Source organism: Orcinus orca, chromosome 4 (assembly GCF_937001465.1).
Source record: "Orcinus orca chromosome 4, mOrcOrc1.1, whole genome shotgun sequence".
In the NCBI taxonomy this organism is placed as follows: domain Eukaryota; kingdom Metazoa; phylum Chordata; class Mammalia; order Artiodactyla; family Delphinidae; genus Orcinus; species Orcinus orca.
The window spans coordinates 143089071-143116619 of record NC_064562.1 but is presented as its reverse complement, the minus strand read 5'-3'; positions in this window follow the sequence as shown (position 1 = coordinate 143116619).

Here is a 27549-nt window from a genome sequence, read left to right as displayed (position 1 = left end):
TTCCAAAGCTCTTTGCATGGCCCATTTATGCCCTTCCTCAGATAGTACAGCTATCCTGGAATCAGATCTTTTGACAGACAGACTTGATTTAAAGGTTTCTCTCCAAACTTTTAAGGTGAAAGAGAACATTATGCAACCTCAAGTGTGAAGACTTTTGCAGACTCTGTCCCAGTATTCCAAACCATAATTACTGATAATTTACTATGTAAGGAAATGGCGGTAAGAGAAAAGAATGAGAGAGGTAATCCAGTCCAATGGACCACTCTAAGCTGATACATTTTCACATTAATGAATCTGTTTCTTCCCCCTCCAAATTTTTCTTTAAAATTTGTCCTACTTCTCTCAGTTGACTTGAACATTCCTTAAGACACGAATTTCCCTACATATAGAGATCTGTAACAAATATGTTCTATAGTGGGTAGGATTATTATTTCAATAGTATTAACAGTTAGAAAATCTTTATATGAAGGTACGATTTTCTAAATCTAAAGCAATTTCTTCCATAGGGATCAATATTTGCATAAAACAGTTAGAAGATAGATGTTCCATAAAACTAGCAATTTATTAAGCATTTTTTTCATTCTAGAAAATTTTATTTTTGGTTAATTAAAAATGTATAATGTATATTGAGCAGACAGCATAGGCTCTCTAAAATGAAAAGAAAATTTGCTTAAAATTTTTCTGTATTTTGGAGAATCTCTTATAAATAAAAATATTTTCCCATCTCTAATTAGGTATCATTTATTATATAGGATACCAAAAAAAAAAAAAAAAAGACCAAGGTATAGATGAAAAAACAATTGTAAACTTAAATTGTCTATACAATAGAAGAGATCTCAAAAGTTTTGGTTTTAGGACATCTTGCAACTAAACAATTATTGAGGACACCAAAATACTTTTGTTTATGTGAATTATATCTATTTATATTTACTGCACTAGATATCAAGAATTTTTAAAATATTTATTAGTTCATTATAATTAAAAATTATACACTAAATTATATTTTTATGAGAAATAGCTATTTTATAAAACAAAAAGTGATAGGAATTGGAGTGTTTTACATTTCTTGCAAATCAATTTAATTTCTGGCTTAAGAGCATCAGCTGGATTCTCATGTTTACTTTGATATTCAATTTACTGCAAAATCACATGTCATGTAGCCTCTGGAAAAATCCACTGTACACCTACTTATATACCCTATAAATCATCCAAAATGATCCTTTTGAAGTGGAACTGTGATCTCGTTTATTGTCGCCTGGCCAACTCCTCAGTTTTTTAGGTATTACATGAACTATGTGCCCTTCTATAGCAGTGTAGAGTTCCATCTTAGGTTCTCAAGTGAAAGAATAAGTTAAAAATCAGAGTAAAAATTATACTTTGAAATTTTCTTAGTTGCATACAATCAATGGTAACACAACTTTGTAGAATACAACTTGGCACAATAATTTATATGCACATTCAATTTTGGAAACTGTTCAGCCTCACTGAATGGTTTCAACAAAAGCAAATATATAAATAGGTGATTGAATGTTTAAAATAATCTGTCTTAATATTACAAAATATTTACTGGTGAATGGGTGAGATAGAAAGTTCTAATGTATTGATACTTGTCTGCAGTACATATTTCATTCCATTTTACTATTAAGTGTCTTTAAACTTCATGCAAATTAATGGGCATTCTTGTTCTTTTTGTGACTTACATTACATTCGGTTTGAATCCAACTTGTAAGTTAAATGCCCATACGATGAGACTTCAGTTTAGCATCCTTTCTATGAGTTCCAGTATTATTTTGCATTTCCCCCATGGTAGATAGTACCTATGTCACAACTTGTATTACTATGTTTCACTTATGTGGTTTTTTTCTTTGACTGAAAGATTAATGAGGCCAGGGTCTGTGTGTGTATGTGTGTGTGTGTGTGTTTATATATACACACACAATACATACACACAGTTTATTTTTTGTTACTATAGGCCATCTACTAAGTTAGGCAGAGAATACAATGATGAATTCGATTGGTAAGAGCTCTGTTTCCATCAAGCTATGGGCTACCAGCAAGAGAAATTTTATACAGATATTTACAAATAATGAAATAATTTCAACTAATAATGAAAGTAAATAATGAAGTAATTTCAATTCCTATTGAGGATGAACACAGGATACTAATCAGATTTGAGTAGGTTTATATTACAGTAACAATAACAACAACAAGAAGTAAAAACCCCACACATCCGAGTACCTTAATACAGTCAAATTTAGTTCTACTTGGTCAGATTTTACCTTAAGAATGGGGAGAGGGGTCTCTATAACATGTATTTACTTGGATCTCTAAGTTGACAAAGAATCCAACATCAGGGACATTGTCTAATATCAATAAAGGGATGACTTGTAGACTATACAAAGGACCTTAGACTTTAATGATAGTTGGAAACAACTAAAACATTGTAAGCAGGGGAATTGCTCTAAAATCAAGAAACTTGTCGGATTGATAAATATGAAGTGTTCAGGGAGGGAACATGTGAAAAATCCAGGATTTTTCCTTATCTGCTAGATAGGAAATGTTATTTACTGAGATTAGAAAAACTAAAAAAGGAGTATTATCTGAGAGTGACATAAATTCAACATTGGACATCTCTAGTTTACAATCCCTGGAGACATCCAGATGGAAATGCTGACTTGGCAGGTGGAGATGTAATGCAGTGTGGCAGTTAAGCATATGGGCTTTTGAGACCAACTGGATCATTTGGATCTCATCCCACCAACCTAGCTATGTAACCTTATGGAGGTTATTTCCACGCTCTGTGCTTCAGTTTTATTATCTATATAATGGAATACTCAGTATATCTACCTCATTGGACACTGTAAGAATATATGAAAGTTACTGTGAACAGAGTTTTATACACATCAAGTGTTAAACCTGAGTGAAGAAGACAAAGGAACAGAAGAATGAAATCAGGGCAATTGATGTAGAGAAGGTCAAGGGGGTAAGTGTACCATGAAAATAGGGAGGTGAGGCATGGTTATTTAGCCTTGACCATCTCTTGGAAGAAATTGCGATGCTTCTCTTTTATTTTTATAAATTTATTATTTTTATTTATTTATTTTTGGCTGTGTTGGGTCTTTGTTGCTGCGCGTGGGCTTTCTCTAGTTGTGGCGAGCAGGGGCTACTCTTCGTTGCAGTGCATGAGCTTCTCATTGCAGTGGCTTCTCTCGTTGTGGAGCATGGGCTCTAGGCACGTGGGCTTCAGTAGTTGCAACACGTGGGCTCAGTAGTTGTGGCTCACGAGCTCTAGAGCACAGGCTCAGTAGTTGTGGCGCACGGGCTTAGTTGTTCCGTGGCATGTGGGATCTTCCCGGACCAGGGATCGAACCCTTCTCCGCTGCATTGGCAGGCAGATTCTCAACCACTGTGCTACCAGGGAAGCCCGCCAAGTTTCTCTTTTAGAAAGAACTGTGAAACTCACTGTACTTATGTTTTATTATTTGGCCAGCTTCTATAGTCACTCCATACAGTTTTCTCCTTGTTTGCTTTTGGAGGCTGCAAGCAGAAGTTTATTCATATTTAACCTTAATCTGTACAATACTTAAGCCTCCTATCTCTGACAGATACCTGTTTTCCACTGAAAATAAGTTATACTATTCTATACCGGCAAAGCATCTTTATTTTGGGGAACTCAACCCAATACTCTGTAAGGTGAAGACAGTCCATCAGGCTGCTTTTAGAAGCCTCATCTCAAGAATAACATGATCTAACGCATGAAAAATTCCCACATTTCTCCTGAAATTCACTAAATCTCCTGTGTGGAGGAATGAATGAGCCTCACAGGTACTTTTAGTAAAGTAGGAAAGTTATTTTTAAAAATTCCCATCTTATGTAGTGAGGTAGTAATGTGAAGAAGACAGAAGGGTTTACTTTACAATTTTCAAAAATTTGCTTTTAGATATAACATTGGTTTATTATAATTTTTATTAAAAATACTTTCACCACTTCTATGAGATTTCAAAGACCTTGGACAATTTACCTCTATTTGCTTGCTTACACCTTAGTGATATTATGTGTTTTAATCTCTAAAATGGTTTTAGACAGGTAGCTAAGTACTGGGACCACTGCTATCCTTTGAAGTTCTGAGATGATTGTCAGAGCCTCTGCTTCAAGAGGGCTTGAAGGCTTCCCTGGTGGCGCAGTGGTTGAGAGTCTGCCTGCCGATGCAGGGGACACGGGTTCGTGCCCCGGTCCGGGAGGATCCCACATGCCGTGGAGCGGCTGGGCCCGTGAGCCATGGCTGCTGGGCCTGCGCGTCCAGAGCCTGTGCTCCGCAATGGGAGAGGCCACAGCAGTGAGAGGCCCGCGTACTGCAAAAAAAAAAAAAAAAAAAAGTCCAGGCCATGTACTTGACTACTACTGCTTCTCTGTCTTCATCTGGGTGGCAGTTACATGGGTAGGATCATTTTGCAAAAAATGCATCAAATCTTTAAACTTGGAATTTTTGCATTTTTCTGCACGTGTGTTAGCCTTTGGCAAATGTTTGCTTAAAAAGAAGTCCTTCGGCACACAGTAAATTAAGGTAAGTATGTTGTAAATGGTAGGGTGTGTCAATGAGGCATTTCACATTACAATTTGATGGGCAACCAATTATTTCCTGAAGAAGGCAAATTTTCACAATTGGAAAAGGAGGACAAAATACAGTTAGTCGGTTCCAGTTGCAAACAGGACGTATTGCCAAAACTAAAACCTACTTCAGAACTGTGTTCTCACAGTGTATTCTCAATAGAATTCAGTTAGGTTCCATTCCACACCATACATATTTTGTCACTGCATTGCTCTCCATTCCAACACTTTATTGCAATATGCGTACTTACATGAGCATATTGTATTTATTTTTACCATATGCCCAATATTTGCCACAATTTTTCATGCTATTAAACGCCATTAAATCGATGTAAAATGTGGCAGTGTTGGTTAAATTGTTTAAGCTTTTGGGAAATTTCCTCTTTCACCATAGTGGCAAGCTCATCAAGCAGTATTTTTATATCTAAATATGTCATCACAGTTTTTAAAAATAAGCAAAATAATACCTTATACCTTATTTAATAAATAATTCTTTCATTATTATAAAATCTTAAAACATTATTAAAAATTTTAGGGCTTCCCTGGTGGCGCAGTGGTTGAGAGTCTGCCTACCGATGCAGGGGACGCAGGTTCGTGCCCTGGTCTGGGCGGATCCCACATGCCGCGGAGCGGCTGGGCCCGTGAGCCATGGCCGCTGAGGCTGCGCGTCCGGAGCCTGTGCTCCGCAACGGGAGAGGCCACAACAGTGAGAGGCCCGCGTACCGCAAAAACAAAAAAAAAATTTTATATACTTGTTACATGTCAGACATGTAGGGATAAAATATTCTAAAGAAATGGATCTTAGTTTACCCTTCAAGGAGAATATCATACTGTGTAAAGAATCTGCTCATTTAAAATATAAAATATTTTAAAATGTCCTATCATGTGCAATTTTCAGCTCAAATGTTTCCATTACACTCAGAAAATTTAAGGCCTTAACATGTCTTCTGAGATCTTAATCTGGCCGTCTGCTAGGTTTTGGCTTTATTTCTTCTTCTATACTGTGCTCTGGCCACATAAGCATCCTTGCTCATACTGGCCCATGAGAAGCATGCTTCTATCTCAGGTTCTTTGCTCTTATCCTTCTTCTACAGAAAATTCAATTCCCTTAGACATCCATGTGTCTTATTCTCTCACATCCTTCGGGTCTCTACCCCAGTGATCCCCTGAAAACCCTATGTGGAATACCAATCCCTGTGCACCCCACTCCAGTCTCTGTTCCCTGTACCCTGTCTCACTTTTCTTTATAGCACATATTGCCATCTGGCATCATATATTTGTGTTTATGTGTTTACTTGTCAGTCTCCTAGTTCTATTCTGCCAGGATAGCAGGGATGTTGTTTTGTTTGCTATAGTGCCTCAGTGCCTAGAATGTGGCAGTATTAATTATTTTTGAATGAATGAATCCATTTGTTATAATTGAGATAATTACAGATTTACAAAGGTTCTCCTCTGGTATCCTGTCCGTGTAGGCTGCTATTCCTAGAAGAACTTGGATTTATGGCTTATACTGGGCTCAAGAAACAATAGTGAGACTCCAAGGAACACTAGGTTTGCAAACTAGTCTTTCTAGAACATTCTTATACAACGTTAAAGCCATTAATTTATTCCATTACTTACTGATACATAATTAACAAGCTAGCCAAATCTATCTATCAATCAAGCATTACCTTGATTGATCTCCAGCACCTGTTCAGTTGATTTCCCTCCCAAACACAATCAATATTTGCCTCTCCCACCTTAAATTGAAATTGGTTTATACAAACCAAATTTACAAACTCTGTCTCTCATATCTTCCTGAATTATCACCTTCTCAGGCTTTCATCTAGATAGAGTCTGTCGATTCATGCTCATGAAAGATCCTAATGAAGTAATAAAAATCCTGAGAGCTTCGCCTTCATCATCTCCTTGAGACCCACTGATCTGAAGATTGTTCTTTAATCAAAATTTTGGACATTTAGACACCCTATTCCTCTTGTGTTTATGAGCTAAATATTTTTTTCTTTAAAAGCACTCTCTGACATTTTATATACTGAGCTCACTAAAATCATCCATTATTTAAATATACCAATTTTACACTCCATCCTGCCCCACGCTTTACGTCCCTGTTTTCTACAGCCATCCAGAGAAACTAAAGAAAGGCTTACTTATCATGGGCCTGCTTGGGCAACCTCTAATTTGTGTCACTTACTTTAGAGTCCTAACCAGGGAGATGTTTTTTGGAATGCCCTTCACAATGTACTTCATACTGGATTCCTTTCCTATGATGTTGGGTCCTGGTGAACAGAACCGAACAATGCCAAGTTATGGAAAATAGAACAGTGTCTTTCCATACCCATCCCAAACCCTTCTAGCATATCTGCTTGTGCTGTAAACGCTGGAAGGCTACACACTAAATTTTCCAAATCTACTTGGAGCTAGCATGCATGTATGTTACCTAGTTTCAACAAAGCAGAGCCATATGAAGAGGCACCTGCCCCCAGAGAGAACACATCTTGTGAGAGGTGTTTCATTCTTCTGGGGCAGCTGTGGCAGAGTCTTGGTGACTGGTCTCTGGCATGTGGCCTCTTTAGCATCTTTAGCAGTGGTTTCTGTGTGCAGTTTAGCATTTCTCCTGGCTCCATTAGTTCCTGACTGTATGGCATAGAAAGTTGATCCCTAGCTTCCTAGAAATTTTTTAAGATAACTACCATCCCGTAAAATTCAGATGTGCTTAAACCAGCTAAAGGGGATTCTGTTATCTGCAACAAAGAACCTTGAAATAAATAGAAGTGCTCTTAACTACCTTCCCTGATCATCCCCTCTTAAATCTGTCTTCATCTTAGTTATATATGCATAGAAGTTAAAAAATAGTAAGTTTTGATACTGATTTCCTACATGCAGTTTTATGAGGGTAATTCTCAATACTTTACTAGATTTGGTCTAACACTGCACAGGTATATAATTTGGCTGACTGTGTTGGAATTATAGGGATACAAATTATTAACTTTAAATTATTAATGAAAGTTGTCACTCTTTGTTAGCATCCATTCAGATCTGAGGGTTTATGGGGGGGGGTCTTCTCTTTTGATAGTGAAATCTTTAACATTTCAAATAATTAGAGTTTAACTTCTTAATTTCCAGTCTTCTTCCATTCTTGAACTGATTGTCTTTATTAACCTTAAAGCCTTTTCCTAAACCTTAGATATCTATGGATATAAATTATCTTGCAATTTCTTTGCTTGGTGCCTAAGTTCTTTGTTCTCTTTCTGGCCACCCTAATTTCCAAGGCAGTCATGGTACAAATTTTCTTTGCTCTGACCTTTGTAGTTCTTATAATTTCATTTATTCTTTCCACAAACATAAATACACTTCTTAAATCACTGTTTACATGGTACTGTGCATACTACTTAAAATAGCAATTCACATTTGATTCCATCTAGAGCGTCTTTCCTTCACCAATTTGCAGAACATTTTAGTATGTCTTTTAATTCTACTCTAAGACCCCACCACATCAAATTTAGCTTATGAGAGTAAACTAAATCCTGTATCTGACACAAATTCTTCACCACTGTACCCTCAATGTGAAGAATATAGTAAGAACTCAATAAACATTTATTAACTAATAAGCTGAATTGTTTTTTCTCTCAACTAGATGGCTATTTCATTTTATAAAGAACGAATTCATCTACTTTCTCTTCTATATATGGCCACCCCATCAGTGGGCTCTTTTTCAGATTAGTCTCACAATATAATCACATGAAATTGCATTGAGTGATAGGTCTTGATTTTTAACTCTTATCTGTGAATGAAAAAAAAACTGGATAACAACAACTATAGTTGGGCTTAGCCTTTTCTAAGAGCTATGGAGGTGGTAGGCAGAACATAAGACAAGACTATCAGGGCATAACATTTTCATGGGACACCACCTACATTAGGAAACCTCACCCATATACACTATATAATTTTTAAAAAGGTGATTTGGATTTGTAATGTTAACAGACATAAATTGGTGATACTAGAATTCACTTCTTTAAGCAAAAATAATATTAAATTAAATAAGTACCTACTCTATACAGGTATAACTATGGGTACCCAGTTTATGTTTAACAACAACAGCAACACAGAGACAGGATTCTACAGTCATAGAACTCAGTATAATTGGGGACAGACTTTATCAAACATCAGAGAGATAAGTGCTGCAAAAACACGATGCCATGAGAACATATAATAGAGAAATATGAAGTAGTCTGAAAGTTCAGGGAAGGCGTTTTCCGAGAAAATAAAAGGTGAGAATAGGTTACCAAACTTGAGGAGGGAGAGTGAAATGTTTCAGGAAATTGCACAGTCCCAGTGGAGGCTGAGACGTTTGGTACTGGAGAAAGTGAAATGGCAGAGCAGTAGTTTACAACAAGGGAAAGCAGTGAGAGATGAGCCTAGATAGGTAAGCAGAATTCAGGTCATGCAAGACCCTGTCGGCTATCGAAAGGATTTTAGTTGTCATCTTAAGAGTAACAGAAAGTTGTTGAAGAATTTTAAGCATGGATATGATACAGTTGGAAATGTTTGAAAAGGGCACTTTGGTGTGTACTTCTGGAAAGCAGAGTAAAGGGTTAAGAGTTAATGTTTGAAAAACAGGGAGTGTTTGCAGTAGTATAAAATATAACAGTTTCTGACATATATTTATGAAATCCTAATTCCCAATCAATGCTCTTGCCTCTAAACTAGGAAACATTTTGGTTGAATTATAGTTTATGTATGAAATACTCATTACTTTCATTTGTTTTATTGGAATTGTATACCTCAAGTAAAAATCTCTGATTTAAGAAATAATTCTCATATTCCTTTCAATTAATTAATGAAGGATTTATATTGACTTGACATTTTGGATGCTTACTTTATTACTCATATATCCCTGTGTTAATATGTCATTTTAACATCTGAAATAAATTTTGAAACTTAAGTCAAATTATAGTTTATGCACTTAAAAGTATAGACTTTAGAGTAAAATCATATAGATGTGTTCTCAATATGGTGAGTACAAATGCCTCAAATGAATAAAATTGTAGGTGCAGAATTTTTAAAATATTTTTATTTTATATTTCATTTAGTAGTTTTCTGAGTAAGTCATGACTTGAACTATATTGTAGCACATGAATTTCATAGCTACTAGTTTGCTTAGACACAGAAAGTCACCTTAGATTTCCTTCAATTATGCCAAGTGGGTCCACTGGAATTTTGGAATCCCACTCTGTAACAAACAATGTCTATTATTTTTTGAAACAATGTCTATTTTTATATAGGAAAACTGATGAGGCTTTGAATTCAACATATGCTGTATTTCAGGAACATGCATGGTGAAACTATGAATCAGATTTTCAAGGACTTAAGTCCTGTGGCTAAAGGAAAAAGAAAAGTTTCCCTAGTTTCCTGACACTGAGTTTACTTGAGTTTAACACCTTGAAGCTGTCCTTTTCTTTCTTTGAGCTTCCCCAGTATCGTTAGAATCAGCCAGGCCATGAGTCTTGTGTTCCTCACATCCTTAACGGACCTAAGCCTTGCTTTCAACACCGGTGTCAATAATCATATGGGTCACTGTTTTCAGTTTCAGAGACTACTCTTCATTTATAAAATAATTTTATATGGGATATTATATAAATTACAGTCTCCCAGATGACCATAAAACCTGGCCAAAAGAGCTGGGAAAAATTCCCAACACACCCTTGGACTACTCCAGTAAAAATACCACTGGCACGGCACTCAGCAATTACTACCCAACACAACTTCCCCATATAGATGGGGAAGTGAATTATTTATCTTCAAGTTAATTATTTTCTATTATTGTGCCATAAAATAATTTCTATTCAGAAATGGCTTGCTTCATCATGCTCCCTTAGCCAATCATAATTCTAGACCTCAGACTTCTGTATAAATAAACTACTACTCAACTGTCTTAGTTCCAGTGGCTTTGATGCCATCAGTTTTTTCTATGTAGATGATTATATCATTTGCAAATAATGACATTTTAATCTAACCCCTTTCAATCCTTACACTCTAATTTTTCTCTCTTCATATTTCTGTCTTCTCTTTCTCCCTTCCTCCCTTCCACATTCTTATACCATAAGACATTCAGTACTAAGTTAAAGAGTGGCTATGTTAATGAGGATCTCTGCCTTCCTTGTTCTTAAGTGGAATGTGTCTATATAGGCATTGGTACATAACTTTTGCCATATTAGGAAAGTTTCCTTCTTTATATATATTTTTTAAGTATTGATCTTGATCAAATGCTTTATTTACATCTGCACTATATACACTTTCTTCTTTATTCATTAATGTGATAAATTATAATGCCAACATTTCTATGTTGAATCAGCAAAGATTTTTAGGGATAACTCATATGATTATGATGCATTAATTTTAGTACACTGTTGGATTCACTTAAATATTGTTTAATTAGGGGTTTTCATTTGTATTAATAAGAGAAACAGATCTATAATCTTCTTTTTTGCATTGTCTTTATCTAGTCTGAGATTGTACTTAACTTCATAGAGTCAATAGTTACCTTTAGCTATTTCTCTCTTCTTCTGGAAAAATGTGCAAACATCCTCTTACTTTGGAAGTTTCTAGAATTTGCTCTGCCTTTGACAAACTTAGATTTTAATATAACATGCTGATTCTATACAGATTTCCTTTAACTAGGGAGTTTGGCATTCTATAAGTTGTTTCGCTATGGGGATGTTAAACTATTAATTTTATAAGTTTATTATCATTATTTCTTCAAACATTGGCTCACATTTTGGTATTCTATGTCTAAATGCTGGCAATTCTATTTCTAGCCCCCAATTTCTTAATATTTATCTCATTGTCTTTTCTTGTTGCCTTTCCATTTTTCTCAATATGATTTTTCAGCTCATTTACTCATTCCTTAACTGTTTCTACCAGCATTTCATCTCATCTACCGTAAGTAAAATTTCCACTTTATCTTTTCTGTTTTTTTAATTATGAATATTCTTCATTAACAAACTTCCATAAAATTTATTACAACTAATTTAAATTCTTATTCTGCCTGTTCCAAAAATTCAGCATCATGTGTTACATTTGTTATTCTTCTTTATAGTGGGTTTACTTCTCAGATATTATTTTGTCTTGTGAGTTCATGTTCCCCTGATGGTATCACCTAATCTTTCTGGTAAATGTATTGTAGAAGGTAGGTCCTAGTTGTGTCCTTCCCAGTGAACTTAGAAACATAGAGGGATAAGCTCCAGGTTCAAGAATCTCAGGGACCTTCAAAACATTTTGATCAATGCCATGTCTTACCATTCTGCCTAACCTCTCTTTCTGTCCTCAATTCCTCCTTATATCCTGAATTACAGGGTCTAGGTTAAGTTTCTGGATCAAGTAGACCCAAAGTTACAATAAGTTCTACATAAGAGAATTCTGTTCCTTTTTCAGTTAATAGTCAAATGGGAGTTGTCTAGAGCTAGTGAAGATATTTCTTCACCACAAAGTCATTGAAAGAATAAGGATAAAAGGGGCCCTAGGTCCAAGTTAGCTGCTACATGTGTTGTCATTTTTATGCCAGCAAGAAATGGGAGCATGGGAAAGACAAGAAATTTTTCTTTATAAAAATAGAAACTAGATGCTGTAAACATTATTTCCTCTTACATTCCACTGACTGACCAGAATTGCATCATATGGCCATATCTCATTGCAAGGGAGCTAGAAAACACAATATCTGTTTGGGCAGTCTTGTGCCCTGCTACAATTCAGGTGGCTCTATTATTACAGGGAAGAAAGTCTGATAGATTCTAGGAGATAATTAACATTGTCTTATTTATGAAAAATTTCTCCTAGGAAAAGAAAAACCTTTGTATCTAAGTGGAAATATCACCAACCCTTGGGTTTGGAGGAGGTAGACATGGAGCCATGAACCTCCCATCTTTTCCTATACTTGTTCCACTAGCAATTCAGGTCATGAGGGCCTATTCTTAGGACACTTCTGGAGAGTTCTGTGGTGATGGCAATCACCAGCATTCCCAAGATAATGTGGTTCCGAGACCAGAATTTAAAAAAAACTCTCTCCCACTCTCATCTCCTGCTGCAATTCGCCTTTCTCCCAGGTTGCTGTTAACCCACATGCTATTAAGCCCTCTGCCTGCTCTGATCCCTCTTCTCTTCTCTCTCTCCCCATCTCTCCATCTCTCTCTCTCTCTCATACACACACACACACACACACACACACACACACACACTTATAGACATCCCACTTCACAGTAGCCTTGATCTCTCAGGTGTCTCACTCTTTAGTATTAGTCCTTCAGACCTATGCTTCTCTATTGTTTTGTAATTTTTCTGGAGTGGATTATATGGGAGAAACCCAAAAGAATGTCATAGTTACTGATTTATCAGATATTAGAAGCCCACTGATTCATTTGCCTAATATTTCAAGTTTTGAAAAATCAAGAATATCTATATACATACTGCAGAGAACTTCAAAATAATTTGTAGAAAGTTAAACATTTTATTCATAAACTTTCAATAACGTCTGAAAGCTTATTTTATCTCCAACCAAATGGGTTGACACTTTATTGACGTAATCATAAATAGAAATATTCTATCAGATGAGTGGTGAGTCACGATCATTACTAAAACAGGTAAAATTAAAAGAATAATTGATTATAATTTTAGTTTTAATTAAATGAATAAAAGTTGGGTTTAGTCATATTTTGAAAAAAAATTCTAGCATTTTATATTGAAATTCAAGGTCTAAAGATATGATTAAGTTCAGCATTTATAACAGAATGACAGTAAGGCCAAAAGAAAGATTATTCCTCATAGGATAACATAGTCACAACGTTAATTAATAGAATAGTTCTTAGACTTTGAAAATTATGCTCATTTTAAGCAAAAATTAGAAGATTACTTTCTTCCTTATCTTCCTACAATTTTTTATCTCCATCTTTCTGATGGCGTTTTTGCAAACTTAAAAGAACTATCTTTTCTCAAGCTTTTCATAGTTTTGTCTTTTAATATATTAAGTAATTCCCAAATAATCCAGTCTTGGTTTGAAATGTTAAATCCCTAGTGGTTGATGGAAGCCTGTAGCTCTAGTCAGAAATGGAACTTTTAAACTAGAAATCCAATGAGCTTGTTCTATTGTGTGTTTGTGTCTGTATTTAACTTATCCACTTCCAAGTTAAATAATTTAGGCTACCCCAAATATTTCCCCAGGCCCCCCTGAATAGTCAAATAATCAGATCAAGGCAGATCAAGGTGTTCTTATTCTATTGTACATTTTACCTTTCTTTTTCCATATCCTTTTCCTGTGGATCCTAGGCTGAATTGATGCTGAAAATACATAGATTATTTGTAGGCATACCTGCTCCATACTGATTTAAGTCACTACAAGTTTATTGTCTGATTGTTTTGGCTTTAGGTACAGACACACATAATTGCCTACAAAAATGGTTCCTCCCTTATTTAGCAACAGAGCTGGACATAGCCTCTTTTGTAGCTTATTGTGAATATATGTATTTATTTTCTTGCCAATGGGATATGAGAAATGATGTCCACTTCTAGGTCATGGCTTCATAGGAATGTACATGTCCTTTCCTCCTCTTCTTCTATACCCAGTGGCCTGGAGATGGTACAAAATAGTTGCCTATGAAATAGTCACCTGGAACACAGAGATGTGAGTCTCCCTACCAACTCTAGACCTACTACTTCTGTTTTTTTATGTGAAAGATGAATAAATTTCTATACTGTGTTTGCTACTATGTTTTGGGGTCTTCTTTGTTATAGGTACTTGTCTGAACACTAGCTAATATATTGTGAAAGCTAAGTCAGATGTCCTTACTGTTGGGACTATGCCTAAACATGATATCATCAATGACTGCTTTGATTGTTTTGCAACTGCTCCCTTTAATCCCATTTCTGCCTACTACTTCATTCCTTCAAAAAATAGACACCCAAGCATATAGAAACAAGGGAGGAATTTTGTTGCTTGGTAACTGAGATATCAAGGATAGTTTTAACAGCAAAACCAACTAAAGTCTGAAGAAATTCTCATGCTTTGGCATGGTGCTGAAGTCACAAATAGAAGAAAAACTGATCAGCAAGTGGAAGAAACACAAGGGGAGGGAATAAGCAGCTTTTCCACAGCAGATTTTCAGAAATGATATGATCATTACAGACAAGAACTCATTCTAGGCTAGTTGTTTATTTCCTTACTCCTATTTCATGACACAAAATATAAATGAGCATGGAGGGACCAAGAAACATTTACAAACACAAACTGTGTCAAAGTTAAAAATCACCTATTCTGTATTGATATATTAACTAGACTATGTCAAAAGTTTTTTGACAGGAATCAAATAATTACAATCTGGTATTCACAGTTTAAAACTCTAATAATGTTTACACGTTCAAAGGCAAAAAATAACTTGAACACACTTAGGTAAACAGAAAGGGCACCTCTGTGAGGAATTATAAAATCACTTATATGATCTCTAAAGTCCTCTGGGGTAGAGAAATTGTTCTTCAAATATAATGTCATAAATTAGCTCAAAACGTGTCGAAACCACCACACTATGTGTGGGGTAATAGGGGAAAGTTATAACCCCAAATTATATCAATACATGGAAAAAAACTCATGTACTGAGCATATTCTTTTTGAGGGACTATAAAAACTAAAGTGACTAATATAGTTTCCCTCGTTTTTAAGAATTAAGAATTTAATCTGGCACAAAATCTGGTAAATAATTCTTATATAGAGAGAATGGTCAAGTGATAAATACAAGCTCCAATATAATAACTTGCAATTAATTCTGACTGGGAGATCAGAGAAAGCTTCATGGATGATGTGTCTTTTGATTTCAGTTTTAAACATGAGGAGGATTTCAACTGTGGGAGACTGGAAGAAAAGATGATTCCAGGTAAAAAGAAATATAATGGAAGAGTGTCAAATAAAAAATAAATTCACACTTATGTAAGAAGAGACTTAATTCAAAACAACTACTCTAGGTGGGGCTAACGGCGGCCTCTAGGAGGGTTCCTGCCAAGGAGTACTTCCCAGAACTTCTGCTGCCAGTGTCCTTGTCCTCATGGTGAGACGGAACCATGCCCTACGTATGCAGGAGACCCTCCAACACTAGCAGGAGTGGAGTCCCTGTTTCCCCCAGTCCTGATGAAGTTCTGCAATCAAATCCCACTAACCTTCAAAGTCTGATTCTCTAGAAATTTCTCCTCTTGTTGCTGGAACCCAGCCATGTAGATAGATGAAGTCTGACTTTCTACCAACTTCCATCTCTTCCTTTTGGGTAACCCGGGGATGGAACTCAATGCTCAAGATACACCCGAGCTTTCCGTGTGGATGAAAGGCTCTTGGTGCTGCAGCCAGGAGTCAGGGCTGTGCCTCTGAGGTGGGAGAGCCAACTTCAGGACACTGGTCCACAAAAGACCTCCGAGCTCCACATAATATCAAACGGTGAAAATCTCCCAGAGATCTACAACTCAACACCAACACCTAGCTTCACTCAATGACCAGCAAGCTACAGTGCTGGACACCCTATGCCAAACAACAGGCAAGACAGGAACACAACCCCACCCATTAGCAGAGAGGCTGCCTAAAATCATAATAAGGCCACAGACACCCCAAAACACACCACCAGACGTGGACCTGCCCACCAGAAAGACAAGATCCAGGTTCATGCACCAGAACACAGGCACTAGTCCCCTCCACCAGGAAGCCTACATAACCCACTGAACCAACTTTAGCCACTGGGGACAGACACCAAAAACAACGGGAACTACGAACCTGCAGCCTGCGAAAAGGAGACCCCAAACACAGTAAGATAAGCAAAATGAGAAGACAGAAAAACACACAGAAGATGAAGAAGCAAGATAAAAACCCACCAGACCTAATGAAGAGGAAATAGGCAGTCTACCTGAAAAAGAATTCAGAATAATGATAGTAAAGATGATCCAAAATCTTGGAAATAGAATAGAGAAAATGCAAGAAACATTTAACAAGGACCTAGAAGAACTAAAGATGAAACAAACAACGATGAACAACACAATAAATGAAATTAAAAATACTCTAGAAGGGATCAATAGCAGAATAGCTGAGGCAGAAGAACGGATAAGTGACCTGGAAGATAAAATAGTGGAAATAACAACTGCAGAGCAGAATAAAGAAAAAAGAATGAAAAGAACTGAGGGCAGTCTCAGAGACCTCTGGGACAACATTAAACACACCAGTATTCGAATCATAGGGTTTCCAGAAGAAGAAGAGAAAAAGAAAGGGACTGAGAAAATATTTGAAGAGATTATAGTTGTAAACTTCCCTAATATGGGAAAGGAAATAGTTAATCAAGTCCAGGAAGCACAGAGAGGCCCACACAGGGTAAATCCAAGGAGAAACACACCAAGACACATATTAATCAAAGAGTCAAAAATTAACTACAAAGAAAACATATTAAAAGCAGCAAGGGAAAAACAACAAATAACACACAAGGGAATCCCCATAATGTTAATAGCTGACCTTTCAGCAGAAACTCTGCAAGCCAGAAGGGACTGGCAGGACATATTTAAAGTGATGAAGGAGCAAAACCTACAACCAAGATTACTCTACCCAGCAAGGATCTCATTCAGATTTGATGGAGAAATTAAAACCTTTACAGACAAGCAAAAGCTGAGAGAGTTCAGCACCACCAAACCAGCTTTACAACAAATGCTAAAGGACCTTCTCTAGGCAAGAAACACAAGAGAAGGAAAAGACCTACAAAAACAAAACAATTAAGCAAATGGGAATAGGAACATACATATCGATAATTACCTTAAATGTAAATGGATTAAATGCTCCCACAAAAAGACACAGACTGGCTGAATGGATACAAAAACAAGACCCATATATATGCTGTCTATAAGAGACCCACTTCAGACCTAGAGACACATACAGACTGAAAGTAAGGGTATGGAAAAAGATATTCCATGCAAATGGAAACCAAAAGAAAGCTGGAGTAGTAATTCTCATATCAGACAAAATAGACTTTGAAATAAAGACTATTACAAGAGACAAAGAAGGACACTACATAATGATCAAGGGATTGATCCAAGAAGAAGATATAACAATTGTAAATATTTATGCACCCAACATAGGAGCACCTCAATACATAAGGCAAATACTAACAGCCATAAAAGGGAAAATCGACAGTAACACATTCATAGTAGGGGACTTTAACACCCCACTTTCACCAATGGACAGATCATCCAAAATGAAAATAAATAAGGAAACACAAGCTTTAAATGATACATTAAACAAGATGGACTTAATTGATGTATATACGACATTCCATCCAAAAACAACAGAATACACATTTTTCTCAAGTGCTCATGGAACATTCTCCAGGATAGATCGTATCTTGGGTCACAAATCAAGCCTTGGTAAATTTAAGAAAATTGAACTTGTATCAAGTATCTTTTCTGACCACAATGCTATGAGACTAGATATCAATTACAGGAAAAGATCTGTAAAAAATACAAACACATGGAGGCTAAACAACACACTACTCAATAATGAAGTGATCACTGACGAAATAAAAGAAGAAATCAAAAAACACCTAGAAACAAATGACAATGGAGACAAGACGACCCAAAATCTATGGAATGCAGCAAAAGCAGTTCTAAGGGGGAAGTTTATAGCAATACAATCCTACCTTAAGAAACAGGAAACATCTCGAAAAAACAACCTAACCTTGCACCTAAAGCAATTAGAGAAAGAAGGACAAAGAACCCCAAAGTTAGCAGAAGGAAAGAAATCATAAAGATCAGATCAGAAATAAATGAAAAAGAAATGAAGGAAACGATAGCAAAGATCAATAAAACTAAAAGCTGGTTCTTTGAGAAGATAAACAAAATTGATAAACCATTAGCCAGACTCATCAAGAAAAAAGGGGAGAAGACTCAGATCAATAGAATTAGAAATGGAAAAGAAGTAACAACTGACACGGCAGAAATACAAAAGATCATGAGAGATTACTACAAGCAACTCTATGCCAATAAAATGGACAACCTGGAAGAAATGGACAAATTCTTAGAAATGCACAACCTTCCAAGACTGAATCAGGAAGACATAGAAAATATGAACAGACCAATCACAAGCACTGAAATTTAAACTGTGATTAAAAATCTTCCAACAAACAAAAGCCCAGGACCAGATGGCTTCACAGGCGAATTCTATCAAACATTTAGAGGAAGAGCTAACACCTATCCTTCTCAAACTCTTCCAAAATATAGCAGAGGTAGGAACACTCCCAAACGCACTCTACGAGGCCACCATCACCCTCATACCAAAACGAGACAAGGATGTCACAAAGAAAGAAAACTACAGGCCAATATCACTGATAAACACAGATGAATGGATAGAGAAGATGAGGCACATATATACAATGGAATATTACTCAGCCATAAAAAGAAATGAAATTGAGCTATTTGTAATGAGACGGATGGACCTAGAGTCTGTCATACAGAGTGAAGTAAGTCAGAAAGAGAAAGACAAATACCGTATGCTAACACATATATATGGAATTTAAGGAAAAAAAATGTCATGAAGAACCTAGGGGTAAGACAGGAATAAAGACACAGACCTACTAGAGAATGGACTTGAGGATATGGGGAAGGGGAAGGGGAAGCTGTGACAAAGTGAGAGAGTGGCATGGACATATATACGCTACCAAACGTAAGGTAGATAGCTAGTGGGAAGCAGCCGCATACCACAGGGAGATCAGCTCGGTGCTTTGTGACCACCTAGAGGGGTGGGATAGGGAGGGTGGGAGGGAGGGAGATGCAACAGAGAAGAGATATGGGAACATATGTATATGTATAATTGATTCACTTTGTTATAAAGCAGAAACTAACACACCATTGTAAAGCAATTATACTCCAATAAAGATGTAAAAAACAAAACAAAACAAGCAAACAAAAAAACAAAAAACTACTCTAACAGGGAGAATGGTCTAACCATAAGATGTGCAAAAGCCTGTTAAATCAGAAAGGGTTCTTTAATAAGGAGTGAATGAGGCAAAAAAGAAATGGGTGTTGGAAGTTAGATGAGCAGATATCAAGACTGAACAGTTGATGAGAATGTTTCTCGTTGCTGTCAGGTAATGCTCTGGTGGGACCATTAAGGATATGGGCAGTCAGATTTTAGTTGTCTGTGATGAAAAATCCAGGAAGGAGGAAGAAATACTGGAAATTTTAGCTTGGAGAATAGTAGACAGATATTGAAGGGAACTGGAAGAAGTAAAATTTGATAAGTGTTATCAATGGTGCAAGGTGACAGGATCCACTCCAATTTACAGTAGGTAACAAAACGGGTTTGACCAAGTGAAAGAAATATTCATTTGAATTTCTACAAGAAAAGACAGTTTGTATATCTATCAGTTACCTGCAATTCACAAGAAGTAGCAAAAGTAGCCCAAGACAATGAACAGGACCAGAATATGATAACCCAGGAAGACAAGCTATACTGTAGTTTTCTATTGAAATTTCTCTCTATAGACACCCTTTCTTTGTTTGGATCAAAGATAATCTCAAGGAAAGATTACTCTTGATCACAAAATAAGTCCAGTCTCATTAAATTTGGCCTATTTACATAGGTCCAGCAAGAATGGTAATTTCCTATATATGAGATATATGAGATAATTTCCGATATATGAGATATATGAGATAATTCCCTATATATGAGATATCTCTGATATCTCTGAGATATATGAGATACCTCAGAGATATGGATGGTTCTGTTCCAGATCACCACAATAAAGTTAATATTCCAAAAGTCAAGTCTCATGAGCGTTTTCATTTCCCAATACATGTAAAAGTTATGGTTACACTATACTATAGCTTATTAACTGTGCAATAGACTTCTGTCTAAGAAACGATGTACATACCATAATTAAAACTACTTTATTTGTAAAACATTGCTAACCGTTATAAAAGCCTTTGGTGAGTCAGAATATTTTTTCAGCATTAACATCTAAGATCTCTGATCACAGATGACCATAACAATTATAATAATAATGAAGAAAGTTTGAAATATCACAAGAATTACCAAAATGTGACAGAGAGACACAAAGAGAGCAAATGCTGTGGGAAAGATGGCACTGATAAGGCTTGCTCAGTGCAGGGTTGCCACAGACCTTCAGTTTGTAAAAAGCAGTGCAACATCAGTGAAGCAAATAAAATGAGATATACCCGTATAAATCTTTTAAAGTTTTCTCTGCTAGAAGTTTTCATAAGAAATATCAAATTGAACTTTTAAAAGTCTCAAGGTTAGGAAGCTAAGCCGACTTTGCCATCAGTTTTCACCTGCAATGCTCATACATTTGGGTGAATTCTTCCTTTCCCTAGGTCACCAAAATATCCTAAGATTCCTAGGTTTTCCAGGAAGTGATCTTCCTTATTTTACCTATAAGACTGGGAACCCTGTAAGCCAGATACCTGGCCAGTTTTCGCAACAGGGCTTTGTAAGCATTGGCTCCATTAAAAAAAAAAAAGAAAAATCAACATAATTTCCCTAAAACTATCTGGTCACATCTGATTAAATGAGCAATATTCTCAAATGACATTTCAGTAAAAGCCTGGGCTGTATAACCTATGTTTCTAGTTATCTCCAGTTACCAAGGAGGATACATTCTCATTTAACCCATGAATATCTACTGGCATAAAAATAAGAATATTCAATAAGAGTTTCTGAATTCTTCACAGTTGAAAGGGATAACCTTCTATTTACAAAAGAAGTTGTGCTCCACAACGGGAGAGGCCACAACAGTGAGAGGCCCGTGTACTGCAAAAAAAAAAAAAAAGAGGCAAAAATATATATACCTGTTACATTTGGGTTAGTTTCTATAAAAATACTTTGGAAAGTATTAGAAGTTGAATTTTCTTACTATCTGGGAATCACAGGAAGATCTCATTTTTGTGTTTACCACTAAACCACTAAGAATAGCCTTCCTTGAAGAAAAAATTTACATACAATAGTTTGATAATACCATTTGAGGTTTAAGAAAATGTTCAGATATAACATACATTTGTGTATAAACATACACATGCACATTTATAAACATTCAGATATAAACAAACAGAAAGCGTTTCAGTTTTGACCATAATTTCCAGTTTTTAATTTTAGACACATGGTTCAGCTAAACACTTATGAAACAAAGAATGGGAATTTGGAGGGTCTGTGCCTGGCCTCACCCTGGGTAAACAAGGACATTATCCTCAAGACTTATCTAATTCACCTGGGAAAGGATGTTTCTTTGCAGTAAACCATTTCCTTGAATTCAGAGTGGTAGAAGTTTCTAACTCATCAGTTTTCAAGGAGCACAGCGCTTGGTAAATTTCAACATTGTCAAAAGTATGAGGAATTAGGAAAATGTGTTTTATATTCTATTACTATTTTAAACATCCAAATGGTGTGTATCTTCTTAATATGCCATTGACTGTTTTAAAATCAATAAATTCTTATAAAATTAAAATATTTCTGTCTATAACACTCAGGTTTAGAAAAATAACAAGGGAAATTTAATGAATAACAATAATTGACTCTCATAAATATCCAAAAATTTAAAAAATCACAATTAAATACAACCAAATGAAGAAGTTAACATAACATTTTAAATGGTGAAAAAAAAAAGCTTGAAATCACTGTTTCTATGGCTATATGCATACTCACTAGGGAACTGCATCAACTTTTTCTTACAATTCTCATGAACTTACAGAGATAATAAAACAGTCATGGCTTTCAACCTTAGGATTAGTTTCACTTCCAATCTTGCCATTCCAGTGGCTTTAAGCATAATGAAAACTTTAACAATAATTAATGGATCTTAAAATTTTTTCTTCAATTGAAGGCATACGCTAATTACAACTCTGCTGGGGTAGAAGGAGGGGAAGTGTGCAGAGAAGAGATGTACATGAACTCAACCATGATGTGAGCATCTATGAATAGTTCTTTCCAGGCAGAGCACATAGTTTGCAAAGGTTTGATATTAATAGTGATTTGCTCATAACAATGTTTACTTCAATTCTGGGCCTATGACTAAATTTTAAAGCTTGTGCTTCATGACTAAGAAGACAATTATTCTGTCAGGCTCACTAACTATCATGAGATGTTTGATTAGCAGGTTGAAGTTTTTTCAACTATCTGAAACTGTTATTTCAATTACACTTTAACTTTTCATTATCTTGACTCCTAACAATGCCAAATACATCTCCCATTTCAATTCTTTTCCCTTAAGTCGTATCTGTCCTTTTGTTTTATTTCAAGCAGTAAGTCTATTAATTACTATGCAGAGTCCACGAATTGCTACTAGAAGTACCTATTGCCACTAAAACAATCAACATTAGATATTTAAAACTGAATATTTGGATACGGTATATACTGGCTCCAAAATGACACTTTCTATAACTCTTTTTACCAATTATAGAAATAAATAATTTAGAGAAAATGATGATAATTGAACATTGGAATTAGCATCAGTAATCTCAAATAAAGCATAAACAATATTTTTTTCTCAATAATCTCTTAAAACCTTAACTGAGAAGGACATTTCAAATTTCACTCCAGTTGATAAAAAGCTTTATGGAAGAATGTCTAAAACACTTTACTTGAAAATTAAAAGAATGCAGTATTTCTGGTTTTGCCATTTCCTGATAAGTAACCTTTCTCAATCGTTTATTTTTTAATATATGCCAAATGGGGTACAATATCTAGTTGATAACACTGTGAATACTAAATTGAAACATATCTGTCATACAGCCATTGAGATAATTTGTAATATTAATGACATTAGTTCAATATTATATATCCCAAAAGTCTTATTTAATTTTTAATGAAAACAATGTAGTTAAATATTTGATTAAAATGGTTGTCTCATTAAATATAATATTTAAATTATAAACTGGTCATTCTTTTTTTTTTTTTTACATCTTTATTGGAGTATAATTGCTTTACAATGGTGTGTTAGTTTCTGCTTTATAACAAAGTGAATCAGTTATACATATACATATGTTCCCATATCTCTTCCCCCTTGCGTCTCCCTCCCTCCCACCCTCCCTATCCCACCCCTCTAGGTGGTCACAAAGCACCGAGCTGATCTCCCTGTGCTATGCAGCTGCTTCCCACTAGCTATCTACCTTACGTTTGGTAGTGTATATATGTCCATGCCTCTCTCTCGCTTAATCAGAATTCCCAAGTGCTTTTGAGGCTGAGCAGGTCTGAGCAGATTTCCCCTAAAACTGCAGTTCTAGGTACGAAAACTGGCATACTCTTTAACATCCAAATCACTGTAAATGCTCCTCTGCTGTTATTATAAGTGCTACTAATCAAAGTCCATTCATTCTTTTGTACAGTCACAATACAATATTCTGTCTTCCCATTGTACTCCTCCCAACCCTCAGAAACCCTGACATGGCCATCTGGCCAGACTTCTGTTAAAATGACAACTGGGGATATTGTAGTCCCTGAAAGGCACTTGAAATAGCAACCATGGTAACTAAACACCATGATCCAAAACTGGAGTCTTCATGGACACAATGAAGACAACTTCCGGGCAGTCCAAGCCCTCCATAATGCCCAATAATTAGCCCCAATACTGCCAGCCAATTAGTGGTATTGAGACTTGCCTTTCCTGATGCAGGACAGAAATTTTTTGAAGTTTTAAAACCTTAAACGACTGTTTAAGAACCTACTTTATTTTCTCTAGAGCTTTATCATAGAGATTATGTTGGATTAGGTTTTTCCTTCGAGGCAATAAAATTTATACACAGTGCTCAATCTTTGGTTCCAGAGGTTTTTATTTTCTTTTTAACACCCTACAAATTCTCACACATGTTCCACCTGCTTAGACTGCCTTCTCCCCGTGCCATTCCATCTTGTGAACTCCTATTCAACCTTCACATTTTGGATCGAATATCTACTTATCTGGGAAGGTTTATATGAGATCTCTAGACAGTTTCTGTAGCATTTATCATTCCTTTATAACAGTTGTTATATTTCACCCTGTACAATGGTGATGAGCCTACGTGTTCTTTGTATCGCAGTTGAATCTTCATACCTACCACAGTGCCTGACACAGAAGATCTTAATCAATGTTGATTTAGGAAGTATTTATTTAGAATTTACTACGTGACACATGCTATTTTAGATGCCTCAAATAGAGCATTTAACCAAACAGCAGTTTGTTTGTATGTGTGTTTGTTTGTTTTAACCTCTATGGAGGTCCTGGCTAGCCTACTCATCCCAGGGACCCTACCATTTCCCTTTTGTCAGGGTGAGATTCTAATGGTCCTTCTCTGTGTGAAGCTCTGATGAGTCCCTTGGGATGTATAACTTCACAAGTTGGAACATAGGATAACCTCTGGTCCTGAGACCATGGAGTTAAATAGGAAAATAGAACCTTTCTATTCTGAGGTGCTCAAAAAGAACAAAGAAATGTCGTGGAAGAAAACATAAAAGCAAACACAGTCACGGTCAGTCCGGAGACCCTGGCTGATTGGTGAATACTGCCAGGCAAGAAGTTCTTCAGCACAGATCAGATTTCTCCTAAAGAAAATGTTCTAAACTGAAAAATGATTCAAGTAACTTACAGAGGAAGTAGAGGAAGAAAACATCTACATGGACCCTCCATACATAAAACAAGTCATAGAGGTGTCAGTCTGATGGAAGCGGACAGGAGAGAGAGCACAGCCCTACTGCCTCCCTACCGTCTCACATCCTGAAAGCCCACCATCCTTGGGGTGGACAACCCATATTGGAAAATCATGGTGTATGATTTGCATTTGTGTATGAACAGAAATAGGGCTGTTAAAGGGGTTTTGTTAACAGGTGAAAATGGGACCTTAGTTTTGAACATGTTAAACTGTCTTGTTGGTACCAGAGACTTTTAATCAATCTGATACTTCTGTAAAATCTCCACAGCAGCTGTTCTTGACTAAGGTGTAATGATGCTCTTGAATCAGTGGAAGTTAAGGGGATAGAATAGCTCTTACTACTCTATAGGAATTCAGAATGACTCAACGATTATGCAGTGACTCATGCTATATTTCTCTTTAACGGTCATTTAATAGCCTCTAATTTGTTATATGATAAAATGCAAAAATCTTTTTATGGATCATTAGTCAAAATAGGCTAGGCTGTCTTGTATTAAAAATTAACCCCAAATCTCAGTGGATTCACCAAATAAACGTTCATTTTTCACTCACAAATCCAACATGGGTCAGCTACACGCCTTCATCTGTAACTATACAATACGGATTCTTGGTATCCTCCAACGTCGCTATAGAAGTGGAAGAAAGAACATGACAAAAGCCCACTTGTCTTTAACTGTTAAGACCCAGAAGTGACTGTTTTATATTATCTTTATATGAGACATGTCACATGTAACATTCGTACTTTTATATCACTGTTAGAAAATTATTTGAATATTATCTAATCCCAGGTTCCTAGAAGAAGAAGCTAGGAAGTATATTCTTCTTAAGCAGCTACCATGAGTAAAATAAAATGAGATATTTCAATGCATAATATTTTCTCTGTCATGTCCGGTACCTAAAATCTTTCTTGATCTACACTTTGTCTATTTTCCAGCTTCATATTCCTCCATTTTCTTTATCATTTTTGTTCCAGCTATAAAAGAGTACTTTTAGAGGCATCGTACTATATTTCATGATTTTATGACTTACAAAATGCCTAAAATGCCATCTTAACTACTCCCTATAGCCCCTCTGTTTTTCTACAAAAACAGAGAATTAATTTTCCATTCTCTACCTTGCAACTACAGAGTCAAGAGTCAAGAGCTGTTATCTGAAAGTTTATTCATGGTATGGTGTGCTGAGGACAAGAAAGATTAGTCAGTGTTAAAACTTAACAGAAGAAAGGAAGGAGGGAAGAAAATATGGAAGGGGAAAGGGAGGGAGGGAGGGAGGGAAGAAGAGGGCGAAGGAGGAAGGAAGGAAGGGAGGGAGGAAGGAAGGAAGGAAGGAAAGAAAAAAAACAGAAGGAAAATATTAGATTTTGTGTGAATCTGGATACGGAACAGGATCATAAATAGATTCTGCATGTTGCAACTACAGATCCCGCATGCTGCAACTACAGATCCCATGTGCTGCAACTACAGATCCCGCATGTCGCAACTACAGATCCCACATGCTGCAACTACAGATCCCGCGTGCTGCAACTAAGACCTGATGCAGCCAAATAAATAAATAAAATTTTAAAAAATTAGTCAAGAGCATAGAGAAAATAAGGAAAGAATAATGTGGAAAAGAATTTAAAGTCGGTGTTCAACTAGAGGAAGTAGAACCAATAAAAAACAACAGACTTAAGTAGAGATACAATTGTACAATAGACAAGAGAGAGATTTATTACAGGACGTTAGCTTATCCAATTGTATTGATAGCTGGCTAAACAAGCCCAAAGTTCACAGGCAGGCAGTACAGAAGGAAGGATTCAAGGAAGGGAAAAAAACTGCAGGCCCAGCTGCTGCTTTATGCAGCTCAGTGAAGTGAGTCAGCAGATTTGCAACAATGAAATGACTGTGGAAGTACCAGAATGTAGAAATATTTTACAATCTTTTTTCCCTCTTAAGGATTCTGATCACCAGCTAAGATTCTGATCATCAATTCTGATGCATGAGGAGTTTTCTCCATACCTCCAAGCAATTCTCTCACACCAGTGGGGTGTCCTACAATTTAACTCAGTTCTGACATCATCTCCCAGGAGACGGCATCAGATCTTACAAGACTGCTCCCTGACCCCACTTCTGCTGCCAATCTAAAAGTCAGGTTATCACCTATGCTTCTAACCAAATGGCTCCAGATCGGAGGTGCCAGTGACTCCCTCCCTGGGGTCAATTAATTTGCTAGAGCAGCTCACAGAATTCAGAGAAACATTTTACTTACAAGATC